Below are 12976 nucleotides of genomic sequence, written 5' to 3' on the forward strand. Positions count from 1 at the left end.
TTCTAAGGCTAATGTTGTCTGCTAGCTTCGGAGACATACTTATGCTCTTGTCTTTTCCTTTTCTTTCACTTGGCTTTAGGGTGGAGAATAGAGATGCCCTTTGCATGGATATTGGGATAAATTAAAACTCTTCTTTTCACATATGCCAAAACAATACCTCATCATACTAAATGCCAGCCAGCCAGCCAGCCAGTCAGCCAATTTCAATTTTGCCAGTGCCTCAAAATTATTCATTTAAACTGAGTCTATTAATTTAAATTACGATTTAAAAATTAAATAAATAAAAAAATATTTAAAAAAACAGAACTTTTAGCATTTTAATTCAAAATATTCCCAATATGCAAATTTAACTCATAAATATCTCTAATAGTATATAATCAATCAAATTTAAGTTGTAAATAATATCCATGCTCTCTCTATAGCCCCCACATAATAATTAAGTTATTAATTAGTATTATCCATATTATGCCAAAATTCAAAAAAAGATTTCAAGTTTACCAACTTCGCAGATGTAATCCACACATTCTAAATGTAAGAATTGGCTCAGCTTGTGTGATAGCCCTTTGGGTCTCGGTTACCAATGATACTTACGCATCCGATAAAATAGTTGTCCAGTCATTGGTGAAATTTTGCCGATCTGATTACACTTTGGAGATGTCCAATGGTTGCTAGTTTCAAATTCAATGTTAGTTTTCGAAAAAAAAAAAATCCTTGTTGTTTGCCAAAAATCAGGCGAAATAATCTTAGTTGTTTATGAGTCACCACAAATGTCCAGTGTTGAAATTACACACTATTGATGTCAAGTGAAAGCTTTCCAAGTAAGGAATAAGATGATGATCTCTAATCATTTGTCTTTAGCCGATATTACAAAGTTTCAATTATCTATCCTCTATTCCACTGTTTCCAGCAATGTTAATGGGTAAGGTTTGGTTGGAAATGGAAGCCCAAGCCACGAGGAATCCTACCACACCCTAAACCCTTATGTAACTATCCATTACACTAATTATAGATTTATACTTTTCCATTTAGTATCACCCATTTTGGGTGCTCATTTCATTTTGTTATATTTTTTGCAATTTATTGGCGTCCAATTCTACTGGAAATGTAAAGTCTCCTATATAAAATTGACCGTATTCTATCTACAAATAATACGCATCGTAAAATCAACACTATGTATTCTCAATAATATGCATATCAATTGATTATCCTTGAAATTAACATAATAACCTAAAAGACAATTTCCTTTAATTTTTTGGCATATGAATAGGAATTAAATATGTATACTAACATCCATGACAACAAATAAATAAATAAAAACTTCAACACTATTTGGCACCTATAAAAAGTGCCTTCAATTAGGTTTACAACACATGGAAAAACCAAGCACAAATGGAAATATAAAATTTATGACATTCAATGATGCGTGCTTATGAACTCCGCCTAAGTAGTTTGCGCTTAGCCAGTCCCAAATCCGGATAAAGGAGGAAGATTGAGGTAGGTGACAACCAGTGTAAAAATTTCGTCACACCTTATGATATGGATTCAAATGATATAAACAATGGAGTGTCCTCTACTTACAACGCGCTACATCGGAGCCCGAGTGTAGTAAGAAATATGCAAGGGTATAGGGCATTCACTGAAAGCGACGTGCCATGCCAGCACCCGAGTGTGGTGTTAAATGAGCAAGGGCTCCAAATCATAGATGGGTGTGGGTAAAGAAGTTAGTTAATAGGACAGATAGTAGAATGATAGTGGAATAGAACACAAGATAGACATAGAGAACAATAGAAGATATAATAGAAGGAGATTAATTAGGAAGGAACAGGATAGGAGGAGAATCAGAGTTGGTACTTAGAATGTTGGATCACTTACAAGAAAATTAATGGAGCTTGTGCATACCTTGGAAAGGAGAAGGGTGAATATTGCTTGCTTTCAGGAGACTAAATGGGTAGGAGAGAAGAGCAAGAAAGTGGGTAATTCAGGGTACTAAATGTGATTTACCAGAAAGAAGAGAAACAAGAACGGAGTAGGCATAATCATAAACAAGACATTAAAAGATGTTGTAATAGCTATGAAAAGAGTAGGAGACAGAATTATATTAGTAAAGCTAGTACTAGATAGAATTATACTAGTAAAGCTAGTACTAAAAGGAGAAACAATAAATATAGTTAGTGCTTATGCCCCAAAAATAGGATTAGATACTGAGAGTAAACAAAGGTTTTAGAAAGATATGGATGATCTAATGCAAAACATACCAAATGAAGATAATGTTTTCATCGGTGGAGATTTGAATTGACATGTAGGAAGTGATAGGTAAGGTTATGAGAATGTTCATAGAGGTTTTAGTTTTGGCAGCTGAAATGAGAGGGAAAAAGCAGCCTGGATTTTGCTATGGCATATTACCTAATACTAGCAAATACCTACTTTATAAAAAGAGAGTCACATTTAGTGACTTTCAAAAGTGGCCAACATAGAAGCCAATTGGCTTCCTCTTAACCAGGAAGACAAATAAAGCTCTATGCAAGGATTGCAAGGTCATTCCGGGAGAGGCTTTAATAAGTCAATATCAGTTAGTGATGTTGGATGTCAAGTTTAGGAACAATTCAAGTAAGGTTAGAAAAAATAATATAGCTCGAACAAAGTGGTGGGAGTTCAAAGGAGTAAAGCAACTGAAGTTAAAAAATAAGCTTCTCGAGTCCGAAGCATGGAAGCTAGATATGGAGGCCAATGGTATGTGGATACAGATGGCATCAAAGATTAGAGAAGTAGCTAGAAAAGTACTTAGAGAGTTTAGAGGACATAGACCACCCTCAAAAGAGATATGGTGGTGGAATGAGGAAGTACAAAAGGTAGTGAAGAGAAAGAGGGAATGGTATAAGAAATTACCTAAGTGTGATAATAATGAGGCATATGAAAAGTACAAGATAGCAAAGAAAGAGGCAAAAAAAGACAGTTAGTCAAGCAAGAGCACAGGCCTTTGAAAAGTTATATGAGAAACTTGAAACTAAAGAAAGGGAGAAAGACATTTATAGATTAGCAAAGAGGAGAGAAAGGAAATGTCAAGATCTCAATCAAGTTAGGTGCATTAAGGATAAAGAAGAAAAAGTATTGGTGAAAGCTAAGAACATTAATGAAAGATGGAGAAATTATTTTGATGATCTCTTTAATAATAATCAAAATGGTAATAGCGTGAATATAAACTACAGAGCAATAGAAAAGAATGTGAATTATACTTGAAGGATTAGATCTTTAAAAGTAAAAGAAGCACTTAAGAGAATGAAAGTGGGTAAAGACTGTGGACCCGATGGAATTCCAATTGAAGAGTGGAGGTGTTTGGGAGATATGGGAGTGGCATGGTTAACTAAATTATTTAATAAGATTCTAAACTCAAAGAAAATGCCTGATAAATAGAGGAAGAGTATTTTAGTACCTATTTTTAAAAATAAGGGAGACATACAGAGTTACTCAAACTATAGAAGAATTAAACTCATGAGCCATACTATGAAGTTGTGGGAGCGACTTGTGGAACATTGAGTACGTCATGATACTTCTATCTCTCCCAATCAATTTAGCTTCATGTCCGGTCGTTCAACTATGGAAGCAATCTTTCTCATTAGAAGCTTGATGGAGAAAGAAGAAAGATCTACACATGGTTTTTATCAATTTGGAGAAGGCTTATGATGGTGTTCCAAGAGATGTTTTATGGAGAGTGTTAGAACAAAAGAGGGTATCTATTAGGTACATACAAGTGTTAAAAGATATGTATGAATGAGCAACTACTATTGTGCACACAGTGGGAGGGGACACGAGAGATTTTCTTGTCTCAGTTGGATTACACCAAGGTTCAGCTATAAGGCCTTATCTTTTTACATTAGTTTTAGATGAATTGACGAAGCATATACAAGAGAGTATCCCTTGGTGCATGATGTTTGCGGATGATATAGTTCTAATAGATGAGATGTGAGAAGGAGTCAATAGAAAGCTAGAGCTTTGGAAAAGTACTTTAGAGTCAAAGGGCTTTAAGTTAAGTAGAACGAAGAAAGAATACGTGCATTGCAAGTTCAGTGAAGGCCAAACTGGTGATAGGAAAGGAGTTAGTTTTGATGGAGTGGCACTGTCCCAAAGTAATGACTTTAAATATCTCAGCTCAGTTCTTTAAGTAGATGGGGGATGCGAGGAGGATGTTAGTCATAGGATTAAAGCCGAATGGTTGAAATGGAGACGTGCCACTAGAGTTTTATGTGATTGCAAGATTCCCAATAAGTTGAAAGGAAAATTTTACCATACAGCCTTACGACTGATCATGTTATATGGTAGTGAGTGATGGGCACTGAGAAAGTCGTATGTGTCTAAGATAAGAGTTGCAGAGATGAGAATGTTAAGGTGGATGAGTGGCCATACTAAACTAGATAAAGTCCGTAATGAGAGTATTAGAGAAAAGGTATGAGTGGTGCCAATTGACGATAAGTTGAGAAAAGGGAGATTGAGGTGGTTTGGTCATGTGAAGCATAGATATACGGAGGCTCCAGTTAGACAAGTAGAGCACATTAGGTTAGAGGATAGAAAGAAAAGAAGGGGCAGACATAAACTGACTTGGAGGAGAGTAGTACAACATGACCTAGAAGCATTACACATTTCCCAGGATTTAACCACAAATAGTTTAGAGTGGAGAAAGAGAATCCATATAGCCAACTCTAAATTTTTGGGATAAAGGCTTAGTTGAGTTGAGTTGAGGAGAATGATGTGTGCCTATGCTCAAGTACATGACTCAAATTTCCTTAGAAGTTAGTTGTCTTTATGTCTAGTAGGTATATTATTCTTCTCCATAGGAAAGCTAAGTCTTCTCTAGAGGAAAGCTAAGGGCAACACAATAGAATTTAATTATCTCTAGCCATCTTTTATAGAAGACCTATAGTAGAATATAATCACTTTCTGTAACGAGTGAGTATACAAACCTAAATTCAAAAGTTACATGATCACCACCTTTGGTTACAAGTACTTCTTGTCTAGCATACTAAGCCATCAATTACACTACCTGAGCTTCATCAATTTTAACTTTTCAACAATAATTCAAAAAATATATTTGTTGAGAATTATGAACCCAAGAGTGTGAATATCAATATGATAGGCTACACATTGAATTGGGCATGAAACTAGGCTTCCTATCACTAAAATGGCCTAAGCCAATTTGGTTTGGTTTGCTTACGCTTATATGCCCCTTAATTTTCTTGTACACTATCAATATGGAACTTATTCCCATAAGTGATATTCCAACACTCCTCCTCAAGTGGCAACTAGGACATCTGATTCACACTTGAAAATTGAAACTAAATGTAGCAGCAATACTGGGAAATTGAATTGAAACTAAAAACGGATCCTGACCGGATCTGAAATCATGTTGAGAATTATGAACTCAAGAGTGTGAATATTAAACTGGTAGGCTATTCGTTTAATTGGGCTTGAAATTGGCTCCCCGTCACCAAAATGGATTGGTTTGGTTTGCCTACACATTATATACCCCTTAATTTTATTGTACACCACTAATGTGGAACTTGTTCCCACAAGTGATATTCAAACAATATTATACCAAAGAAATTTCCACTTTTATTCCTATAGCTCACTTTAACATTCATAACTAATTCAACTATTCATTTATAAAAGTCTATTCATACATCAATTTAGTTTAATTAAAAATCACACATGTAAAATTTGACACTTTTTTTTCCATGTACATACCTATAATATTTTACAATCCAAGTAAATGATAAAGAAACTGGACTAAATTTACATTATATTAAATATCACCTAAACACACAATTATTTATTTATCATTAATAGTCTTGTGATCCAAGGGGTATCCAGATGGATGCAACATGTGAGAGAACTATATAGACTAATATGACCTTTGCATAACCACTTTGATTGCCTTTTACGACCTTTTTACGACCATTATGAGCACTATATGTTTAGTACTTTGTTGATTGTTAAGTATAATGGGATATCTGCAAAACAAATAACGGGTTAGAGCACTAAGTGGGGTTTCCTTAGTTGGTAATCTAATGTTGAAGTTAAAAGGGGTACAAATGGTTTTAAACAAAGTAAATGCTAAGGAGTAAGTGAACTAGGGATTATAGGAGTTAATATTATTTCATACCTAGCAGTTATAAAGAATATATATGTTTTCTGATCCAATAGCATAGTACCAAGTGTTATGCCAGTACAAATGAGTGAATAGAGAGTGGCTCAAGCTCTGTAAACTTATTTTATCTCTTCAACTCATATGGGTATTTTTGGGATTATACTCTTACTCTTTGATAATGACTGTTATAAGGAAACCCATTTTAGGGTAGGTATGTCAGAACATAGTGTCACAACCTGATTCAACATGTCGAACCAACACTAGGTCTTGGTCTGATTTAAAGCTCCAGAAGACCATAGTAAGCCTTACTATTCACTAACCAATAACCAAACCCAAAGTCAAGGCCCAACACACAAATAAAAAGTAATATAAAATATTATATCTCAAATTTAGGGAGTCTAAGGGAGCCTAGCTCAATCTTAATATCCAACACATTTAATTTATTAAATACCATTAATCGTATCCAAATAATATATTATTTATTAGTGTCACACCAGAGTTTTAAAAATAAAATAAAATGAATACATAATTAAATAAATAATTAAATATAATAGAACTACTAACATCACCACAACCTGTGAAGAAAAATGCAAGTCAAACTCTGCAGGAAAGAATGCTCCTCTTGTAACCTGGAAAAAATATATTGAACAGGAGTGAGTGTTCGACTCAGTGAGTTTAGATCTTGATTACAAATGTAATTTCTATAACTACTTACAACTAGTGTAATCCTACCATGAAATGCACATTCAATACATATAACAAATAATTCACCCAATATTTCCATGAGAAGATAATTTAGAGCTACTCATGCACCCAGTGTATCGCATCAACACATAAATATGGGAGCTGATCCCTTATATAGCTCTCTCAATCCAAATCTCGCCAGTAAGCTCAACTCAAGCTAGACTTTCTCTTAAATCAACTCAAAGCCGTGCCTCACCGCAACTTTCCATATCCATAAGGATCAAGTTCTAGCGAGACTAGCTCAAACAGTGACTACTCGTCCAATCCATATCCATATATACCATATATAAATAACACCCTAGCTCCAAATTATCCTTAGGGCGAAAATCATAATAAATAATAACAATTAATAAGCAATAACCAAAATGCCCCTAATATATTAACTATTTGTGTTCAGAATTAAATATTTATAAAATGCATGAGCATGCCAGATATAAATTAAAATTAAAATTAAAATTATAAAAATAATCAATATCTAATTCACAGACTCGTTGATTCGACTGCAGTTGGTCCAACTAGAAGAAGAAGATGGCCGACCTAATTGCCTATACAAACATGCTGACCTCTATCAAAATACTGAGAGAATTAAACAATTAATTTAATTTACATAAGCAAGAATAAATCCTAAGGTCTTACTAAAATTTTAGTGGAGTCTCCCTTATAACTGGACCTAACTCCCTACGAAAAAAAACTTAACAAAAAGCAGCACACAGGGCCTCAAGCCCACAACAACAACATCACATGCCCATCAGAGGCCTATAAGAACCTAATCTAAGTCCAATCATCTAAACTCCAGCTCGAGTCCCTAACTCCTCTACAGGCCAAATAATTATTTTCAGCTTTTCAAAAATTATAAAAATATTGTTGGAGTTCCTCTACCTCATCCTTGTATTACTAAATTTAGTTTACTTAATTTTACTCAACCAAGAATATTTTACAAATTTAACCAGCTAGCTTAATCAAGGTAAAAACTACATAACTTGAGTTAGGGACTACCTTTGCAAGTTTTACTACCTAGAATGCATCTGGAATGTCTGAAAACACTTGAAATGACTGTAAATATGATCACTTTTAGGGACAGCCCACCAAGCATCTAGACTGGGCTGAAAACTCAGTCCTAAGTGTTGATGAGCTATTACTGATCCAATCGCACCTAAAAGAAGCTCATAAATTATTAATAATTATCACATAACTATATTTAATTTACAGGAATCGAAAAGGCTCTAAAATTTCACCATGCGATCTGGACCATTTGATGATTGCCTTTTTCCAACCATGTCCGATCAAAGCTAGGTTAGTCCCATCTTAAAGATTTCATCACTTTGAGTTAAACGATGGTATTGGATCGCCGATCTGATGATTTTGGGATTTGATTGAAAAGCTCTAGATTTACCCATTTCTCTTTCCTTGTTGGCATCGAAAATGGCCACCAAATCTGGCATGGCTAGTCCCATTAAAAAGTAGTCTTCATCAAGAGTCCATAGTAATTGGAATCACCTTGATTGGACATCAGAGTCACCGATTATCAAGCTTAGAAGTTTGGGTGCCAATCTCTCTCTCTCTCTCTCTCTCTCTCCTCACGCTAGCTTGTCAGAAAAAGCTTATCAACTGCCATTCAACATCTTCAAGTGGTTGCCGAAACTCATCTAGGTCGCTAAAAGACTCGTCGGTCATGGGTCATGGTGGCTCATTGGAAAAAAAATGATGAAAAGGGAGAAAGACAAATGAGGAGAGAGAAAAGGTGGTTAAGGGGGAGTCCTCTGCATGTTTTTGGATTTTAAAAATGATTTTTTTTAAATCCACTGACATCACACTACTGGAGCAGCAGATGTCATTTCATTAATTTTTTTATTATTTTGTACATATAAAATAATACTATTAGTCTTTAAGTTCATAATATTTCATTAAAATATCTTTATTAAATTCTAAAACATGGTTTCATAGTTCCTAATGAGTTAAAATAAGATGTTTAATATGTATATAGAGTTTTAAAACCTTGTATAACTTTTTAGGACCCGATTTTATAAGATTGGGCTTTAGGGACTTGGAAGGTTAAGGATCTGAGGATAGCTACCGTTTGAGATAAGAGGTTGATAGGCTACAAAAGGTGAATAGCTCTAACCTTACATAATTGTTGTTGGTGCATTTGATGGATGATGGATAACCCACTGACTCCCTTCATGTTATGATTACATTATGTTATGTATGTTATGGATCCGTAAAATCCAAGGGGAGATCTTATAATGCGCCTGGTGCATGACAGGTCATGTTTTAAACAAAAGTCCTGAAAAGCCTCTTTATGAGCTGAGAACATTGGATTTGGGGAGTTATTGGTGATAAGTCCATCCTAAGTGAAATGTTTATAATGTGAAAACCCATTTAGATGATGCATCGCATATGTATAAAATGAATGATATAATTAATGTTGGTTAGTTTACTCACTGAGCTTGTGTAAGCTTACTCCTTTCCTCTAACCATTAGGTGCAGTTTTGCAGGAATAAAAGAGTTCTTTGGAGAGAGAGCAACAGGAGTAGCTTTAGTGATCTTCTTTATGTATGATGTATGGGTAGATGGGCATGTAAAATATGAATAGATAGTATTATGCTGGTAATTATAGAAAATTGGAGTTATGTAACATTTTTTAGTATGAATGATGATGTTTATGATTATGTTAACCTCTTTTGGGAGTATATATGTGGAACCATTATGCTTTAGAGCTTATAAACTTTAAGGTTCAAATTATGAACCACTTTTATGTTAAAGAAGCTTATGCATGGATGAAAAGACTAAGGTGTAATGGTTTGTTATATGTTAGAGTGTTGATAGAATAGTGTTAAATGTATCTATAGTTTTTAGGCTGGCTGTGGGTTCCAGTAGCCTTACGCTAACCTAATCCCTAGCGCCGGTAACAGTCCTGACTTAGGTCATTACAAAGTTAGTATTAGAGATCTAGGTTAGATGAGTGAACCTAGATGCTATTAAAAGTATAGAATAGAGGTGGAAGGAAGTATGCTAAGTAGTACAGTTAGGAAAATACATATCCAGTAGGGTTAAGTCCCAGTATATTATATGATGAATGTTATGTATATATAATGTTTCATGCTATGCCTAATCATATGATGCGTGTTGATGTGATTTCACATGAACTTTTTATATACTCAATACTTCTAATTTGCTTTCAAAAATGCAAGGTTTAAGACAGTCCACTAGGCTGACCAATGCCACACCTTAGAATGAGGGTATTGGAGCACTACCTGCCAACCCTCTTATTAGGGAGAGAGTAAGCGTAAGTGGATGAAGAAATCTTCAAGAGGTCCTAGAAAGGTCTTTTAAGGTCAGTAGAGAAACCTTTAATGCACCCAGAATGTTTAAAGATGCACGAAAGAGTTCTCATGGCTTTTCCCAGTAGTATGAGAATCCTGAGTCTGCAGGCATGAGAAGAGTTGGAGAAGATAGCTTTGTGGAGGGAGGAGATGAGTCAGAGTTTGTGTTTCCTCCACAGTTAAGACCAGAGTATGGGTTTGGGAATCAATATCCTCAACAGGGAAGTTTTGGAAACCCTGGGTGTAACGACCTAAACCAGGGACCATTACCGGTGCTAGAGATCAAGTCAGCTTAAGGCTACCGAAACCCATAGCAAGCCTAAAACCTGAGAAGTATACGTACATTCCTACATGTCACCATCTTAACATACATCAAACCATTATACCTTAGTCTTTTCATCTATACATAAACATTCATAATGTAAAATTAGTTTATAATTTGAACCTTAACATACATAAGATTCAAAGTATAATGGTTTAACATGTATGCCCTCAAAAGGGCTTACACAACATATACATCATTATACTTTAAACAATTATTACATTTTTCCTTAAATCACTAGCACAATAATCCATTCATAAGTTATATGTCCATCTAAAGGGCTAAAACTACCCCTGATGCTCTTTCTTCATAGAACTCTTCTAGTCCTACAACCCTGCACCTCGGGGTTAGAGGAATGGGATAAACTTATATGAGCTCAGTGAGTAAACTAACCATCATTAATTTCATCATTTATTAATACATATGCAATGCATCATTCACATGGATTTTTCACATCATGAACATTTCATGCAAGATGGACATTATCACCAATAACTTCCTAAACTTCCTTTTTAAATATGACCTGTGTCATATACCTAGAGGCAACTATCAAATCTCCCTTGAAAGGCAATGTCAAGATCTCCCTTTAGGATTTACTTATGGATCCATAACATTGCATACATAACATGAGGGGGAGTAATGGGTCATCAAATATCCATCAATGCACTAACAGTAATTTATGCAATTATGCAATATCATCGTGTTTTAGATACATACATCCTAAATAAATATGGCATAATGCATAAGGATGCTCATTAATTACCTATAAATAATTTTCATTTTATTAAGGTTAGAGTTATTTACCTCTTATAGCCTATTAACCTCCTTACTTGAATGGGAGCTATCCTTGGTTCCTTACTCTTCTGAGTCCCTCAAGTCCAATCTTATAAAATCAGATCCTAAAGTACATAAAAAATAAACATCCTATTCTAGGCCCTTAGTAACCATGAAATTAGGTTTTGGAACCTTAGAATCGAAGGAGAAAATAAGTGGGCGAAACCAAGTTCGAATGCTGGAGCTTTGGGTTTCAGTTACTAATCCTTGGAACGTTAGGTGCCCATTTTGGGCAATAGCCACTACAGTTGCCAAGCTTGGAAAATTTCAAGATTTTTCAAGAAAATGCAAGCTTTGGCTGCCAAACCTCTAGCTTTTGGCAGCCAAACCACTGGCTTTTGGTAGCCAAACCTAGGAATTTCTAGAATTCTCAAGTCAAAAACCTACAGATCCCTTCTCCCATCAATACCCTAACTCCTTCCAAAATTCCAAAACTCAACTTAAACACATATACACATCTCTAGGGCCTAAAACAACTAGAAAACATGCTTAATACCCACATACATTCATCAAAACTCAAATCCTAGGTTCCCCCAAATCCAAATGCATAAACTTCATCAAAACTTAACTTAAAACAACTTTTCATAAAATTAAAGTTTTAAGAACCTAATTCCTCATCGACTCTCTTAGATTTATCTATTAGATCAAGAAAAAAAAAAGAAGGTCACCTCTTTTCTTGGAGCTTGGAGGTGGGAGAATCAAAACTTCAAAACTTGAATATACTCTTCCACACTTCTAAATGGAAGAATCCATCCCAAAATCTTTAAAGACCTAAGAAAAAAAATCTTCAAAGAGCTCCTTGTATGCCCCAATAGTTAAGAGAGAGAGGCAAGAAAGAAACCCAAGTGTTTTGGGTAGGAAATGAGCTGAGGTCCCTTTTATACCCTCTTTGTTGAGGGACTTTTAGCTGTTGAAATTTTGACTTTCGGCTATTAGAAGTCCAACTTTTGACTTTCGGTGTTGATTATGCCTAAATGGGCATTTTAATCATAAAAAGGACTTTGGCTACCAAAATTTTATCCTTCAGTCGCTCAAACTCCTTTTACCCAAAATAACCAATTTAAAATTTTTAAAGGATAAAACCCTTAAAATATTTTTCATTCTTAAATACATTTTGAACATTTTAAAACACAAACATGTACCTACTTTCACATTTTACTACCAATCCTAAAATAGTGAAGTCTTAGTTTTGACCAAAATATTCCATCATGGACAGATATTTCGACATCAGAAAATGACAAATATTACATTCTCCTCCCCTTACGAATATTCATCCTCGAATGTTAAACAAACACATAAATGCAAACATAGCATGCGGAACATGCCTAAAAAAGGTGGGGTTATTATTGTACCATGGAATCACAGGTTTTCCATGTGCACTCTTCCATGTTGTGGCAGTTTTATAATACCTTGACTATAGGTATCTCCTTATTCCTCAGCTTCCTTACTTGAGTGTCTACTGGTTGCTATATTCAACTTTGTCCTAATTAAAGACATGGCTTGATTGGTGACTTTTACCAACTCCATTCTCGCTAAGGCTCTTTCACCAATTTCCTCTCGACATACAGGAGAACTACACTTCCTCCCATACAAAGCTTCATATTGTTGTCGTTT

Source organism: Hevea brasiliensis, chromosome 16 (assembly GCF_030052815.1).
Source record: "Hevea brasiliensis isolate MT/VB/25A 57/8 chromosome 16, ASM3005281v1, whole genome shotgun sequence".
NCBI classification, from domain to species: Eukaryota; Viridiplantae; Streptophyta; class Magnoliopsida; order Malpighiales; family Euphorbiaceae; genus Hevea; species Hevea brasiliensis.